Raw genomic sequence first — 17,279 nt, forward strand, 5'->3', positions numbered from 1 at the left:
TGGCACTGCACCAATGGGGACTGACATAGTGGAACAATGACACAGATCCTTTGTGCAGAACAAGTTTCCTCCAAATGCACTGCTGGGAGTAATACAGTATAGATAGAAGGTGTGTTACAGGCATAATAGGAGTCCACACAGTGGCGAGCATGTCAAAGTTTTACTGTGGTATCCAAAGCCCCATGATATACAGGACCTGGGAGTTACTGAAGACCAGACCATGGGGCAGTGTCAGGAGATTCAAACATGTCAATCCTTTTGTCATTGTCAACACAAGGCAAGCTACTGTAAGGCAACAAGCTGCATAATCAAATGATCAAATTCTTGCCTCCTTTCATCAGAGTAGGAAATCAGGAACACTAGTGACTTAGGTTAAAATGAAATCATTCTAAAATCATGTCTGAATATCCCAGAATTTTGGGGAGCTTGCACACTGAACCCAGATCTAGATCTGAATTTCACACCTGCCCCTCTCTCTATGAGGGAAAAAACAAAGCTCTGATCCAACACCCCTGAAGGAACAGGTTCCAACTGTTGCAGTTCAAGCCCATCTCTAGCTCCAGCAAACTGAAAATTACTTGCCTCGTATCAATGCGGTGCACATGTAAACGAGGGAAACAGGATGTGGCAAAACGAACAGAATCATTTAAATTTTATTCTGAATCAATACTCTGCCAGCATCCATACCGTATATGGAGCACTTCCCCTGCAGGTGCAAGAGGTTTCTGCAGGATCTGCTCTTGCATGCAGCATCCCACAGACTAAAAAACCTTTAATAGATGCAACGGTTGATTAGCTGATTTTTTTTTTCCGGTGAGGGGTGAAGGAAGAAGAGGTGGAGAGGAAGATAAACGAGCCTCAACTTTTTTCTTTTTAGAGATGCCTCTGAAAGGAGTGGCTGTACTGTATAGTTCTGATGTGGTAATGTAACAAGCTATCTTTAGTCAAACCATAACCAGGTTTAAGTGAAAGTTTGAGCAGAGTAAGGACTTGACACATTTCATGTGGGAATAAGCCTATTCTCAGAGTGGGATGGGAGGATTGATTTTAGAGACACAGACTGCACAGAAGATACAATGCATGACAGTGCCAGCAGCTCTAACGCAGTGCAGGCCTGTGGTATGACTGCCATACTGAATTGTGAGCACTAACACACACAAAATGGAGACAAAGCTTATAAAATCAGGGGGATTAGGCCAAAAACCATGCATGTGGCAACCTACCCGTGCACTGCAAAACACACAGTGGGAGTCACAAATCGCTGCTATAATAGGCAGGCCTGAAGGCATTGTTCATTATACATATTTTCCCCCACCTTCAGCCTCCCCAACAGAGCAAATATTCAGCAGCTAGCCTGTAAGTTAAGATGTATATAGTCACTTGACTTCCTTGTGTCTTAACCAAGCATAAGATTGGGCAAAAGCAGGTACCTTTCCTGGAAAAAAACAGCAAGCTTCCATGCGGGGTGAATAATTTATTGAAAGATAAATACATTATGATGACAACAAAGAGCCCAGCTCCAGTCCAGTTTGGGATTTCTCTTTACTAACACAGGCAAGAAGAGCCAGCTAATAAAATTTGCACATTTCACACTGTTCTTTCATCTTCAGAGAACTTTACAAACATGAACTGGTCTTCACCCACACCCTGTGTAATAGGGAAGTAGTATACGGCTATGTCCTAGATTCGGATCCTGGAGCAGAGAAAGGCTAGGGCCTACATTCTCAAAAGTGGCCACTGATTTTGAGTGCCGTAGTTGAGACACCATGAGCCTGTGTTTCTTTTTTGCCAACTGTCTTGTCTTATTTCAAGTCTCCTGAAATTTCGTGTTCTTCAAACCCCAACTACATGAGACTCTCAGCTTTTATATATATATATATGTATATGTATAAAGGAAGTTTCTAGCTCTAGTGCAGGGATCGGCAACCTTTGGCACACAGCCCATCAGGGAAATCCGCTGGCAGGCCAGGACAGTTTACCTGCAGCGTCTGCATGTTCAGCCGATCACAGCTCCCACTGGCCACAGTTCGCTGTTCCAGGCCAATGGGGGCTCTAGGAAGCGGCGTGGGCCGAGGGATGTGCTGGCCGCTGCTTCCTGGAATGGCAAACTGCGGCCAATGGGAGCTGCAATCGGCCGAACCTGCAGATGCTGCAGGTAAACAAACCATCCCGGCCAGTCAGCGGATTTCCCTGATGGGCCGCGTGCCAAAGGTTGCCAATCCCTGCTCTAGTGTTTGCAGAGAAAAGCTTGAAAAATGTGACTCCTCAAAGGCCCAAAATCCAGAAGACAAATTAAAAGAATCCAAAAATTACTATTTAAAAAAAAATCTCATGATTTTTGAACACTGAGGGTTGGCAATACTGCAGCTCCAGTCAAGGTATCTCAAATCGGGCAAAGTAATATGGAGCCTCTATCTGTTAATGCCCTTATCCAGCAGGATGGGGAGTTACAGCACCTGACTCCGTCCACATTATACCACCACACTCAATTCTGTGTTCATCAAGTTTAGGAGTTCTTGGCTCCCCGTCTTGTGCTCAGGCTCCTAAACCATGCACTCTCCTCTCCCTCATAAATGGAACAAACTTAGTCATGTTCTTGTCTCACAACTTGGGTGTAGAGTTCAATTAACACTTTTCACACTGTGATAGGTAAATCTAGCTCTGGCTTTAACTGGAGTATACAGTTGAAACTCAGAGTTACGAACACTAGAGCAGGGAAGGCCAACGGGGGCTGCGAGAAGTGGCGACCAGCACATCCCTCGGCCCGCGCCGCTTCCCGCAGCCCCCATTGGCCTGGAGCGGCAAACCGCAGCCAGTGGGAGCCGCGATCTGCCAAACTTGCAGATGCGGCAGGTAAACAAACCTAGCGGGCCGTGTGCCAAAGGTTGCCGATCCCTGCACTAGAGTTACAAACTGAACAGTCAACCACATACCTCATTTGGAACCAGAAGTATGCATCAGGCAGCAGCAGACACACAGACACAAAAAGCAAATACAGTACTCTGTTAAACATAAACTAGTAAAAAACAAAAAAGGAAAAGCAGCATTTTTCTTCTGCATAGTAAAGTTTCAAAGCTGCATTAAGTCAATGAAAGAACCACCATAATGTTTTGTTCACAGTTATGAACATTTCAGAGTTACGAACAACCTCCATTCCTGAGGTATTCATAATACTGAAATTCTACTATATTACAATAACACCCTGATTCTAGCTATGTCGCCATCTAGCAATTACAATAAAAAAGTTTGCTCCAGTTGGAGCTTCCATTTCTTCTGGTAAACATTTGCTGATTTTTTTTAAAGGTCTCAGAAGTGAGGAAGCTGAGACCTTCCATTCCATCCAGACAGGCAAGTAACTGTGCACGCTTCCTCAACATGGCTCTGCCAATGAACCTCAAGCCTGACCCTCAGCCCTCTTATTTTAGTGCTGGACCTCTCCTCAGAGATTGATCCTACTACTCAACTGAACATGTATATATTAAACATTGAAGGAATATACAAAAGCTCATCTTCTCCTTTTTAAGTACAGCTCTTGATGATCAGTGACCTACTATTATTATTTAGACAGTGCCATCTGAAATGCACATGGCACTGGTGAAGTGAGTTGGGGGTCTCAGTCTTATTTTCCGTCACATCACTATAAACAATACTACTGGCATTAATTGGCCTCCTTGCTGTCAGTTTCAGCACAGAAGTTGAGGACTTTAAGGGTCATGAATATATCACCACACACAATGCTGTGTTCATCAAGTTTGTCATCCAGCCTCTGGCTGGGGAGAATATCTTTCTCTCTCACTCCCGCCAGGGCAGGGTGGGTGGGAGAATCTTACACTACCACTGCTCAGACCAATTCTGCAGATAAACAGATGACTCAGGCACCAGTAAAAGGAATAAGGAAGAGCATTCCCTTTCCTCCTTCAGCACCTCCCCCATCCCCATCGCAATACCTTTGCAGGTATTAGCTCCCACTGAGGTAAGTTTATACTGACAAGGGACTTCCTCCCCCTCCCAAATCCCAGAACTCCTTCTTGAATATACTGACAGAGAGGCTGTCAATGCCCTGGCTATCTGAGATGTACTTGCATGCATGCAATGTCTAATAGCCATAGTGCCCCTCCCAAACAGCACAGATGATGATAGTAATTTGTCCTGCCACAGAGACTTTCAAAGTTCTTTACAAACTCCTATACTCTACCTGAGTTTTATTATCCCCTTTTGGGGGCGGAGAGGGGACTGGGTCATAGAGCAGTTAGGCAACCTGTCCAAGCCTAGTTAGTGAGCAGGGAATATATGCTACATGTCCTGACTCCCTGTGCTAGAGTTCTAACCGCCACACACATTTCTTTCCTAGCCCTTCACCGGCATATTGCAGCTTTCATTAACATTTCCAGCGAAGGCACATTCTGAATTGTTGAAAGGATTTCCCCACCAAACTGACCAAAGAAAGAGGTGTGTGGGGGGGTCTCCCTTTGGCAAATCTTTACATTTGAGCCCCAATTTTCCAGTTTGCATGATATTCTCAGAATTCAAAGAGGACGGGGTCCTGGTTGCTAAGCTTTCCAGAGGCATGGTCTAGGAAAGGAGAGGTATCTTCTTACAGAGTTTCTAGGTGTCCTATGATAAACAGAAAGTATCACATTATCTGCCTTTTCCAGGTGTCGTGTGAAGGGGTCAGAGGTCTGCTTCAGTTTAAAAGCCCTGCTTTCATGGGAAGTGTGAACAGTAAGGCAATGGAGTTCGTAAAGTGGGGGGAGGGGTGCAAAGAGAGAAAGATAAGGACTTCACGGGTTCCCTTTCAAATTAAAAGTTCCTAGCAGCGATCACTGGTATTACACTTATCGACAATGCATTCAACTCAACCATCAGACTATTTTTTTTCTAGCATTCCCTTTTTTAGGTGCTGTCCTTTTACTTCCCCATTATAGTGTGTTGTTTAGTTTTTCTCAGACAAATTGGATTCCTATGTCAGATGCACATCTCAGCACATGGAGAGAGGAGATCAAGTTCTCATTTTTGTATCATTCTGCAAATACAGGATCTTGCCCCAAACAACCCCTGATGCCTCTCAAGCACTCACTGACAGGATCTGCAAATACAGTGCCTCTAAGAATACAGTCCTGAATCAATGAACTCAATGGGAGCAGGGCTTAAAACTTCTAGGAAAGAAACATACTGGATCTAAACATCCTAACTGTGTGTTCTATTTTGATGTAGTGGAGTTAGGGGTTAATCTTATTCTGTTACTAAAATTCAGACCTGCAAAAATTCTATCCTGCTCCATTTAGATTCTTCCATTGTGCCCATCACAAGGGTTGGTGAATGGCAAAAAAGGACTTAATTTCCCAAAACCAACCACTGGGGACCAAATCTGTCCTCAGTTACACTAGTAAGGATCTATTTTAGGATTGAATTTAGCCCTTGAAAATCTACACTTCACACATTGTGAATATTATAATCACTAAAGGGAACCTGGGTTGTGGACAGTAGGTATTTGTGCTCCACTCAGATTAAGGAAAAGAGTGGACTCCTTTTCTCACCCCCTTTTATCTATTCTCCCATCAATGTTGGCAGAGAGGTTCTCCCCCATGAGGATATGAAGGGGAAAGAGGCGATCTAAGTCCCTTTAATGTTAATAGGATTTATGCACGTCACAAAGAAGGAGATTTCATAGTCTTTATGGTGGTGGGGAGAAATATGGGAGTTGAAGAAGATTCTTGGAAATATGAGTCCTAAGGAGCAGATTTATCAATGCGGCTTTCCATCAAGATTCAAGTGGTTTTTAATCCTATGCCTACACTATGTAACGTGAGACTCCTGACAGTCATTCAGAATTAAGAATTTAACTTTTTACCCTCATCCCATTGATGTGGGTTTCATTTTGTGAAGTTTCCTTTACATTTTAGCACATACTATAGTCCTTTGGTAAACAGATGAGCCTCCTGCTTTTCAGTATTTATTGGCTGAAAATCTCAGCAGCTGGGGCAGTATATTTCAATATTGCCTCCAAATAGTATGAAATAGGCATTTTTCAGCCCATTAAAAGTATTCTTTCTTTTCCCTCTCACCTCCCTGGTCCTTGGGTGAAAGAAACAAGGACAGGAGGGGGTCAACTAGCTCTCCATTCGGAGACTGATAGCGCCTGGAATTCTTGGGCTCTGCATGTTGTGTGACAAAGCCATATTTAACTGGGGTAACAGGGAGGTACTGTTTCAATGGCCCAAACAGAGAACTAGGAGTCAGGAACTCCCAAGTGGTGCTCTTGTAGAGCTGGGTCTCCAGGCAGACTGACAACCATGGAGAATTGAAGGGGGAGAAACATATATATAAAATAATATTCAACCAGAGATACAGCTACATTCTAGAGAGACGCATAATCTGGCACATGACTAGGTGCCAGGAACTCCTGAATGCTAATCCCACCTCTCTATGGTCTTGGGCAAGTGACTCCATCCCTTTGTGCCCCCGCTTCCCAGTCTTTAAAATGTCACAGGGATTTTCATTTTTACTGTTTGGGGAATACAATGCTTTGAAAATGCAAAGTGCTAAATAATGGTCATCTGACAAATTACTGGCAGCTCCTTAATTCAAAGCACTGAGATTTTAATGTAGAGCTTTTCTGATCATGTCTGCAAAGTCAGAGTATTCACACAATACTGACTAAACACCCAAAGTCCTCTCCAGCATGCCATGGACTCAGTGTAAAACATGGGAAGACATTTCTGGGATAAGCCTGTTCTGTGGCTGTCCCAAAGTCCTGGGTCCAGATTGTACACATAAGGATCTTCAATAAAACTTCTCCTCCTCCCATTGTTCCCATACATACATTGGAGAGAGCCCTCCGTAGTATTGAGGGGCAGACTGTGGAGAAGACACTAGGGTCTCCCTGACTACTGACCCTGCAAAGAACTGGGAGCAAAGTTAGTGCAGCCTGAAGCTACAATAACTTGCCTGTGGGCTGCCTCCACGGTGTGGAGTCTTTCTCAGGATGGTGTTCTAGGGGAGCAGCAGACAGAAGAGTCCCTGCCACCACTGCTCTGCCATGTTGCCAGAGAGGAGGCAGGACGTTCCAGGCAGCATGGCCCCCCAGATCTGGTCTGTACCCCTGTTGCTGCCATCAATAGCCATTGAGATGATGATAAAACCATCACCCAACTCCACAAAGGTAGGAACTGTAGGAAACTATGATGGGGACTTCATAGAGCATCCATTCTCCTATGTGGGGATTTGCACACAATGCACAATTTGAACCCTGGTCAGCAATTCGGAGATGTTCCTAGGCCATTGTTATATCTGTTGTAAATAATACCAAGCTTCTATTAAAGCCTTCTTCCCGGTCAGGGCCTCAGTGAAGTCTCACCCCTTTAAGTGATTTATGTGCTGCCTATAGTCTGTTGTACTCCTGTGACTCATTGCTGGAGTTTGGTATCCCTTTGTCTTAAATCTATCACATGAAAAAACCTGCACCTGCTATTCTCCCTGCTGTAAAAGTAATAGAGAGCAGGGGTGAAATAGTCATTTGGGGCAGCAAGGAAGAGCTGATTCTTAAACCTATGATTCATTTACCATAACGCCTGAGTTCACCATTGCCTTGCAGCTTGTGCTGTCATTTACATCAAGCCAAAATGCTACCAGATCAGAACAGGCTTTTACACCCTCTTTCCACAGGTGGAAATATCACCAGGGAAGGTAATGGATAATCATGTCCTGATCCTCCATCTAAGACCTTCTCCTCAACCCCATCCCATCCTTCTAAATCCTGCTTATTATCGGTATAGGTCTATTTAGACCAAAAAAATGGAAGTGTGGATGAACTAAGTAACAGTTTGAATTACAACTGCACAGAGATACAACAAGAGCTGATTCCCAGTACTTTGTGTATTTGGCTAAGCCATACATTTCTGATAGCTATTGTTAAGTAGTTATGACGTAGTGTTTTAAGATTATGCAAGGACTGCAAGAATTTTAGGAGGAATTAGGGTGGATAGCAGTTGATGATTTTTTAAAAATAAAATAAAGAACTGGATTTTTATTTAAATTAGTTTGTTTTTTAATAATAAATGTATTTAAAAATTAAATTTGAAGCTGACAATACATGTTAAAGCCTCAACTTTCTATAATCCACTAAAATCATTTAAATTAAAATTTTAAATAATATGTTTGCTACTAAGTTTTAAATAAAGTCAAACTACTGAACAGGTGCGTGTCACTGACTAAGTGCCTCGAACCAGAGTTTGTTAAAAGTGGCAAACCAGCTTTTGACAGTAGTAGCCTCTTCTGAAAGGGAAGAGAGAATATTTTCTTCATTTTAGTTTATTCAACTAGTTCAGTTCAACAACTAGTTCATTCAAAGTTAAGAAACCAACTGGGAGTTGAAAAAGTAGGAAAGCTTGTTTTCCTTTTCAAATCCATAAATAAAAACTAGGTGTGAGAGGATGAGATCTACTACTCCTAAAATCCAAAGGACAGGGTGACCAGAGACAATCAGTTAATTTATTAAACAATTAATTGAGTTAGATTGAACTGCAAAACATGAAAGTACAAAAAATAAAATGCTGTTTTTGTGCACTTTAATCGAATTTGAATTTCCATCCAAATAGAGCTCGACACAAGTCACAACCAAAAAATTAATCTAGTAAATAAGAACTGTATAATTCACCATTTTGTAACATAATAAAAAAATGTAAAAATAAGAATATGAATAAATGTAAGTTAAGATATATAATTGCTTAAATAGACGTGTATAGACATAATGTATCCTCCTGGTTAGCAAAAAGAAGAACCAAACTGAGTGAAACGGCTATATTTAGAGGCAAATCAACATATTTTAATAGTTACCAACCAATGAGAGTCAACTTTTTTTAACAAAATAACTGAAGTACAAATGCAAAACATGACTAAAATCAATGATTTAAATCAAGATTTCCTGCTTGCTGATTTAAATAATTAAATAGGTGATTAAAATCATTTTGACTTAAATCAATACACTCAGAGGATTTCTAGGAGAAATTAGCAGTGAGAGGGGGAAAAAGTGGTCACAAAGAGCCAAATCAGTTGACCAGCTCCCACAAGAAACCCCATCTGGGAGGCCTCAGTGGAGAAGCCTCACAAGGTCCCCCTCATAGCATTTTCTCCAAATCCAGTGGTAACAAAGGAGGTGGCACAAGATCCAGGGCCTACAGATTCTTGTACAGATTTTGAGGGATCCATTGGAAGCACATGACATCTGAGCAGATGGCATATGCTACTTCCCTGTCCTTTGTGGTTGAGCCATGATGACCAGATGTCCAGGGAGAACAGTGGCCCCAGAACGCAAACCTTGAAAAATTTACCCAGTACCTATCTTTCTTGGAGAGAGGATATTGGACTAAATGGACCACAGGTCTGATCTAACAGAGCAATTCCTATGTACTAGCCCAAAGACTAAGTCTACTAGCCAGAGCAATAAGTATCTGTGCTGCCACATCCCCCCAAAGCCATGCTACAAGCAATTTAAAGCAATAGTTGTATATTTTTTTTAATTATAACATAGTGGCAATTGTAAGTTCCTTGGGGCAGGGACTGTCCTTTATTATATGTTTGTTTGTATAATGTCTAGCATGAGTTGGGGCCTCTAGGAACTACCATAATACAAATATTGATAAGCAATTTTCTATTTCATACAGTTTTTAAAATGTAGCTAGCTCCAACTCTCCCACTTTTGTTATATCATCTTTTCTTTCACATTTTCTTTCCTATCATAGCTCATAATACATCTTTTCCAACCTTGTCTTCAGTATCTTTCCACTTATCCTTTTCGCTCTTTCTTTCCCTACTTTCTGTTCTCTACCCCTTGACAATTTCTCTTTCCTTTCTTCAATCACTTGTGTCTCCAAAAAGCTCTCCTCTTTCCCTCTCTCAATACCATGCTTTTATTTTATAGCTCACCCCATGATTCCCATTAGTCTCCCCCTCTTTCCCACACCCATTCACCAACTTTCACATACCCACTCACACATACCAGAGGGCTTGAAATACTTACCAGTCCTCTACTAACCAACGACCAATATAAAAGATTGGGGTCAACATCCAGGTGACAAGCTATCCCACACCCTCAGCTGCTGGGAAAGAGAAGAATTCTGGGATTCCTACCAGGGTGCCTGGACTCTGCTCAGGGACTGATCATTTATATCATCTGCCACCTAACTGGCAAACCCTACCACTCTAACTTCTAACTTGCTCTCTCTCATCCCCTCTCCCACTCTAAAGTCCACTGGATGCTGTAAGAGGCTGCGTCTCTACTACTTGTCTCTAGGGTTGCCAAGTTTCTGATTGCAGAAAACCAAGCACTTTGCCCCACCCACCCCTTCCCAAGGCTCTACCCCTTCTCTGAGACCTCGCCCTCTGCTCCCTCCATCCCCCCTCCATTACTCACTCATTTTCACCGGGCTGGGGCAGGGGGTTGGGATGCAGAGGGGTGAGGGCTCCAGCTGGGGGTGCATGCTCTGGGGTGAGGCCAGAGATGAGGGGTTTGGGGGGCAGGAGGAGGCTCCGGGCTGGGGTGTGGGACTGAGGGGTTCAGAATATGGGAGGTGGCTCCGGGCTGGGGCAGGGTATTAGAGTGTGCGAAGGGGTGAGGGCTCCGGCTGTGGGTGCGGGCTCCAGGGTGGGGCCAGAAATGATGGGTTCAGGGTGCGGGAGAGGGCTCTGGGCTGGGGCAGGGGTGGGGGGGGTGAGGGCTCTGGCTGGGGGCGGGCACTATGGGGTTGGGCCAGGGATGAAGGGTTTAGGGTACAAGAGGGGGCTCGGCTAAGGGGTTGGGAGTGTGGGATGAGGATCAGGGCTGAGATGTGGGAGGGGGTGCAGGCTCCAGGCAGCACTTACCTCAGGTGGCTCCCAGAAGCAGCTGGCATGTCCCTCCAGCTCGGGGATGGCCAGGGGGCTCTGGGTGCTGCCTCTGCCTGCAGGTGCCACCCCCGCAGCTCCCATTCGCTGCAGTTTCCGACCAATGGGACCTGTGGAGCCGGCACTCAGGGCAGTGCCTGGGCCATGGGCAGGGGCAGTGCGCGGAGCCCCCCGACCACCCCTGCACCTAGGAGCCTGAGGGACATGCCAGCTGCTTCCGGAAGCTGTGCAGAGCTGGCAACTGCGCCACAGACTGGACTTTTAACAGCCCGATCAGCTGTGCTGACCAGAGCCACCAGGGTCCCTTTACAACCAGGCGTTCTGGTCAAAAAATAGACACCTGGCAACCTTACTTGTCTCTGCTTTATTGAAGATTTTGCCCCCTTCTAGCTTCCTCCTACAGATTTAAAGAAACAGAATTTCACAGCCAGAAACATTCCTTTACAAAGAAATAGCATTGTCGTCGGTTTCTACAGAATCACTGGGTGTGGGAAGGCACCTTGCTCACCAGGGGGAAAGAGACAGTGGATTTTTCAAGCCCTGCTTACAACCCCTTTAGAAGGAGGGCTATGCTGCGTGAAAGGGCTCTTCTTAGAAGTCAATACTGACGTAGGCTGGCTTGTTGATTATAAGCTCCCTAATAGGTGCTGAACACATTTAACTCCCAGAGGGACAAATCCCAAGTGTTTTATTTAGTTCTTACTCAGGCAAACTTCATTGTTTAAAAAAAAAAAAAAAAAAAAGAAATCAAGTAAGGGCCTCAGGATTTTGTCCACTGACTTTCATGGGCATTACAGATGCTCAGCTACAATCTGGATTTGGCCCAAAAGGTGGAACAAGTCAGCAGGCACCTTTAAGTGGTCTGTTGTTTTGAGCTAGTCTATTTTGCAATTGGACGCCTTTGGTTACTGGGCAGATAGTGGAACTGTACAATGGCCACAAAGAAAATCAGAACTATTCAGTTAGCAGAACAGGGACAGTCTGAAACAGAGCAGACCTCTCTGAGCTATCCTTGTCAGCATAGGCTGAGGTGAATGCCCTTTGTACAGAGTTACTATTTGCATAGTATAGAATAACTGTTTGCTAAGCTGTGTTTAGGCACCCCTACTACACTATGTACAAAGAAAGAGAATACACCAGCCTCACCTCAGAACTTAAATATTTGAAGAAAAGCCAGTGTGAGATAGGGAAAAAGAGTTGTCACCCCAACCACTTTTCTCCTCCTAATCAAGAAATCATTGTAGGTGGCACCCATTTTGATTGCTGTATACGCAGCAATAAATTCCAGGCACAAGGCAAAATGTATAAATCACACTTTTGGGGATTGTTGTTTTAATTCAGGACAGGTTATTATGTGAGTCCAGGGTGTGGAGCTTCCCCCAGAGTACACAGCAAAGCATTTCCTTGGAGAAATCATCCCTAGCTTTAACCTGACAGTTTTCATATGCGTTTCAGTATTATATCTTGACAGTCCCCTCTTTTATGGCAAGAGCCCTCTGCCTGTTTCACTCCTCAGATGTCCCCAGAGGCCAGGTGTGGTGGCACTATGGACCTACCAGTGTGTTCTGGAAACATGTACTGCTCTGAACTAGTAATAACATTTCCTTTTCTGTCTTTAACCCTGACAGAAGCATTTGTTCTATAGACTGGCTCTCTCCTCCTTCCTTCCCACCCACCCACCCACCCACTGACTCAACAGACCCTATTTTACCTGTGCAAGACTGAAGTTAGGTTAATAGGTGCCACAAAATCCTTTGTTGGAGCAAGGATCTCATTAGGTGCCTGGCACCTCCAAATATTTCATTTTATACACAAATGCAAATTTATCCTGGGCCCTGGAGGGATCAAAGCCTCAAGAATTTTATCCCTGTTTGCAGTTCCGCTTCATCTCACCTTCTGAGCTCTAACCAAATCCACACAAGTGGGCTCTCTCCTCCCCTTCTTGATTTGTAATAGCATTGAGGCAAGAGACCACTGCACTTCCAGCACTACTACAACACCTCCTTAGAAATGGCATTGAAGGAAGCCATCTATGCCTACCTGGCTCTGTCCCCAAAATTGTGTTTACTCTGTAGTCGTCTCCCCCAAACAGGATTTCTAAGATTTCACAAGTGCACAAACAGAAGTGGCTCTTCAGAGCTTACTCTTGCCTGTTGAAAGGTCCATTCATATATACCTATTGTTCTGAAAGGTTCAGATCCTGCAGCACATACATTTTGGATTTTTTATGCCAATGTATGTTGTGCCCCAGGAACCAAGGGCCTGTAGGGTCTGTAGCTGCCATGTGCCCATTAACACCTGTTACAGTAGTGCAAAGAGGCCACAAAGCAGCTGCATAGATTTCCCCTGTTCAGGAGTCCCAGAGCAGGAGCCACAGAGCACAGCCAGCTCTAAGTCGTCACCCCCCAACAGAGTCCCCAAGCACACACAAAGGGCTGTCCTATGGATGGAACAGGGCATGTGCAGAGCGGGAGGGAGGAGTTGTGGCTAGGACATCCCCATGCCCTGGTTATTCCTCAGCTACACAAGGCCCATAAGAACACTTGGCAGTTAGGTGTAACTCAGGTCTTCTCTAACCTGACTGGTCCCCTGAAGCCCTGAAATCAGGTAGGTTCAAGCCACCTCCCCTCAGTATCTCCTGCAAATCTTTGGTTGTGCCAAGGAAGAGGCTGCCCCAGATAATCTATCAAAATTTTATGAGTGCAGTGAAGGTTGGGACAGGACTTTGGAAATTAGAGAGCACTGTATGAATACTTGAGCTCAGTTTCACACCTCACTAATGAGACTTGATTTAAGGAGCTACTAGTTACTTGGGACCCAACAATCGGACATCAAGAATCTTTCAGTGTATTCCTGAGATTTTGAATGGTCCAGGTCATCCACCAAGTGCTAATGCAAATCCTGTTGCCTTTGGTGTATTTCATTTTGAGGCACTGACATGTCCCAGTTTTCCCATCAGGATTCTCCTCTGTTTCCAGTTCCCTACCACACCGCACCAGGACAGAATAGCCATTTGATGTGAAAGTGCCAACAGCCACCCTTAATTATAAATAATAATTTTAGAAAAAACATGTTTTAAAAGTGTCACATAAGCAGAGAGGTAGCTGCATTGAGGAGCAAGGGTCACTGATTGGAGCAAGTCTGAGACATTACTAAAAACTCATCCCTCATATACTGACTTCTTGAGGGTACAGGAATGGAAAGAAACTGTGTCTAGGAAGCCAAGTGTAGTGCTTCCTCTAGTCAAATCAGATCATTTCAACTTTCCCTATGATTAAAACTCCTAGTCAAGACTCTCCAAGAAACCATCTAAATAGGGGTTTGTGATAACTAATGCAAATTTATTTATCTAACAGGAATATGAACTCAGATTTTATTCTCTACCCTACTGGAATGACAGTCCTATCCATAAACACTGACTACAGCAAAATCCTCTTCATCTCAATCTACACCAAGTGAAACAGTGTTGCAGCACCATTATATAAAACACCCTGAGCTGCTGCAGTACCTTGCACTCCCAGACAACACTACCACTATTTAGCACTTACAGAGTACATTTCATCCATTGAGCTCAAAGTTTTACAAAGATGGATATGGATTATTATATCATTTTTGAATGCAGTACCTGAGGCACAGAAAGGTTGTGACTTGGTTAGTCAGCAGCACAGCCAGGAATAGAATGCAAGTGTTTTCACTCCCAGTCTGGACGATACTGCCTGCAGGTCTGTACAACAGCCAAATCAGGTATGTAATAAGCATTGGTTGTCTCAGTTTGTTGCAATGCCTGGTATAAACTCTAGATGAACTGGTACAATCTACAATGTCCTCTCCCCAGTGTTGACAGGAAGGCACAAGTGTTGCCTTCGTCCTGATTTAGCCAGTGATCTTAACTCCATCCTGCATTAAGAGTCTTGTGTTTTTAAAACTACTCAAAGACCCCTTCTTGCAGCCACAATGCTAGGATCTATGAGATAGGTGCCTTTGAAGTCTCACAATGCACTGGCACAACCATGGAGGTTGGTAATGGTGTGTGTGTGGACATGTCAGAATGATTCTGTGTAAAAAGATTGAAAAGTCTTACTAGATGGATGCACTACCACACTATTGTGAGACTAGGCAAGACAAACAACCATTTCCCATATTCACTGTTCCAACAATGGTTCCCTTGGTTAGTGTGGGCACTCTCTTATAGTGAAGGCACTTTTCTCATCCTCAGAACATCTTCAGTCACAGTGAAAGTTCACTGTAGCCTGGACTTCAGTGGGCACATTGCAATATGCTGAATGAAAGTTCTTGTTTATGTCAACTTCACAACAAATGGGGTTCCAGGATAGCAAAGTCCATGATAACAAGTTTCACTGTATTTGTTTTAGCAAACATACTTCCGAAAAGAAACAACTACTGAGAACCGGAGTGGATTTGTCAGAGAGAGAGAGAGAGAGACCACTGCATGTTACGCCGATTGGAAATGTCACGGATCAGAGCTGCTGCATCTCTGACCCTCTCTCTGGTCTCTCCATGTGCACCTCCTCGTGCCATCACCCCTCTCAGAGTAGAATCCTGTGATTCTCCCACTCTTACCCAGACTGGGGAACCTCATGTATCAACTGTTCTTACCCCACAGATCCAACTGGATTTAGGCACCTGAAGTTCTTCCCTTTTGGCAGCTGTGACCAGTGAATACAGTGACCCAAAGCAGACTTCTTAAAAAAAGGTATTGTTCTATCTTAAAAGTAGGAACAAAACATAATATAAGAGAAAGGAGTTTTAAAACAATGAAAGCTCTACACACAGGCTGTGCTGGTGACGTGACAGACCTCACTGCTTCAGACATCCAGGAGTGTCTGAGTGCCCCAGACAAGGGAAGAGTCCCTTTTTTATCCACAATTCTTTGTTCTCCCTTCCTGGGCTTTTTTGATCCTGCTAGTCCAAAACCAGTTTGATGGGAGGTTGAGCCAGTCCTCTCCAGGACAATTGCTCTCACACTGCCTTGTAAAAAACCCCAAGTGTTTGTTTGAGAGACGCCTTATACCGAGTCCTTGTTTTTGCCATCCTGCTTGTTATTTCCAACAGCCCTATTAAACTAAACCAACATATTCAGACCATAAACATCCCTTAGAACCATCTGACAAACATATAGAATGCATACTATTCAAAAAGTATTACAGGGCCACTCCAAATCCATCACAGGGAAGAGGAAACTTGCCAACCTGTACATTCTTGGAACGGCTCGGTCAAGCAAAGAAGCAGCTGTAATGAATTTTTGGAGGGGAACAAACTGAGAGATCAAAAGACACTTTCCTTGCAGCAATCTGAGAAGGCCCCCAGTGGTCCATATTGTTTCTTATTGGCTCAAAGTATGGAAACATCTGGTGTAGTCATGGCTTATTTGATGCAGGAACCGTTCTGCAGGTGTCACCAAACCTAGAGATAATTACTATGCATTGGTTTCAGGGGACAAGAAAGAAGGGGGAATAAATTGTATAGTTGGCATTAACACATGGATGAAACACTTTGCTTCAAAACTTCAAAGCAGCAGCAAGTCAGCTGAATGAAGTTGGCACAATGGTAACAAATGAGTTTCATGACTGTGCTATTTTTACTGTGTAATACAGAAACTATAAAAGAACAAACATTGTATGTGTGTTTAATGCCAAACCTAAACCGTTGCTAACATTCTTGTTAGAATTAGAATGTCACCATCACCACTTGCTGAAAAAGAGTTCATTTTCCCCCCTCTGCTAGTGTTTTCAGTACTGGAGTTTTACCAGACACAGTTGTGAGAAAAAAGAAGAACAGGAGTACTTGTGGCACCTTAGAGACTAACAAATTTATTAGAGCATAAGCTTTCGTGGACTACAGCCCACTTCTTCGGATGCATATAGAATGGAACATATAATGAGGAGATATATATACACACAGAGAGCATAAACAGGTGGGAGTTGTCTTACCAACTCTGAGAGGCCAATTAATTAAGAGAAAAAAAACTTTTGAAGTGATAATCAAGCTAGCCGAGTACAGACAGTGTGATAAGAAGTGTGGAGTACTTACAAGGGGAGATAGTTGTGAGAAAGAAAGGTGAACAAAACCCAGCCCAATGTATTTAAGAGCATTTAACCATTCTGGCTCATTGAAAAATTTAATCTCTCCTGTGATTTTAAAGAGCTGATGACGCCTTATGGAAAAACTTTTTAAAATATGGTACTGAAAAAACAATTCTGCCAATGTGTTATATTTTCTGCTTTATCCCTTCCCTCGCTTCTTACTGGTAGAGGTATTTACATGAAAACAAGACCTTGACTCTTTAAGTAGAGGTTAATTCAGATCTGAAATCCCCAAAAGCTTGTGGGTTTTCGGATCCAGCTCATTATAAAGATAGGAGAGAGTCATAAAACTTC

The 17,279-nt window shown here is 43.6% G+C and overlaps 1 protein-coding gene across 7 annotated transcripts in view; it reads right to left on the reverse strand.

Moving 5' to 3' along the window:
• DPF3 (double PHD fingers 3) overlaps positions 1-17,279 on the reverse strand; it is a 215,570-nt gene that overhangs the window by 170,000 nt on the left and 28,291 nt on the right. The window contains exon 3 of one of the 7 annotated variants that reach the window (XM_065595314.1): positions 10,019-16,305. The exons of the other annotated variants lie outside the window; for them this stretch is intronic. The gene's annotated coding sequence lies outside the window, so the exon portion shown is untranslated. The remainder of the gene's footprint in view (positions 1-10,018; positions 16,306-17,279) is intronic. 7 annotated transcript variants of the gene reach the window in all.

Source organism: Chrysemys picta, chromosome 4 (genome assembly GCF_011386835.1).
Source record: "Chrysemys picta bellii isolate R12L10 chromosome 4, ASM1138683v2, whole genome shotgun sequence".
NCBI classification, from domain to species: domain Eukaryota; kingdom Metazoa; phylum Chordata; order Testudines; family Emydidae; genus Chrysemys; species Chrysemys picta.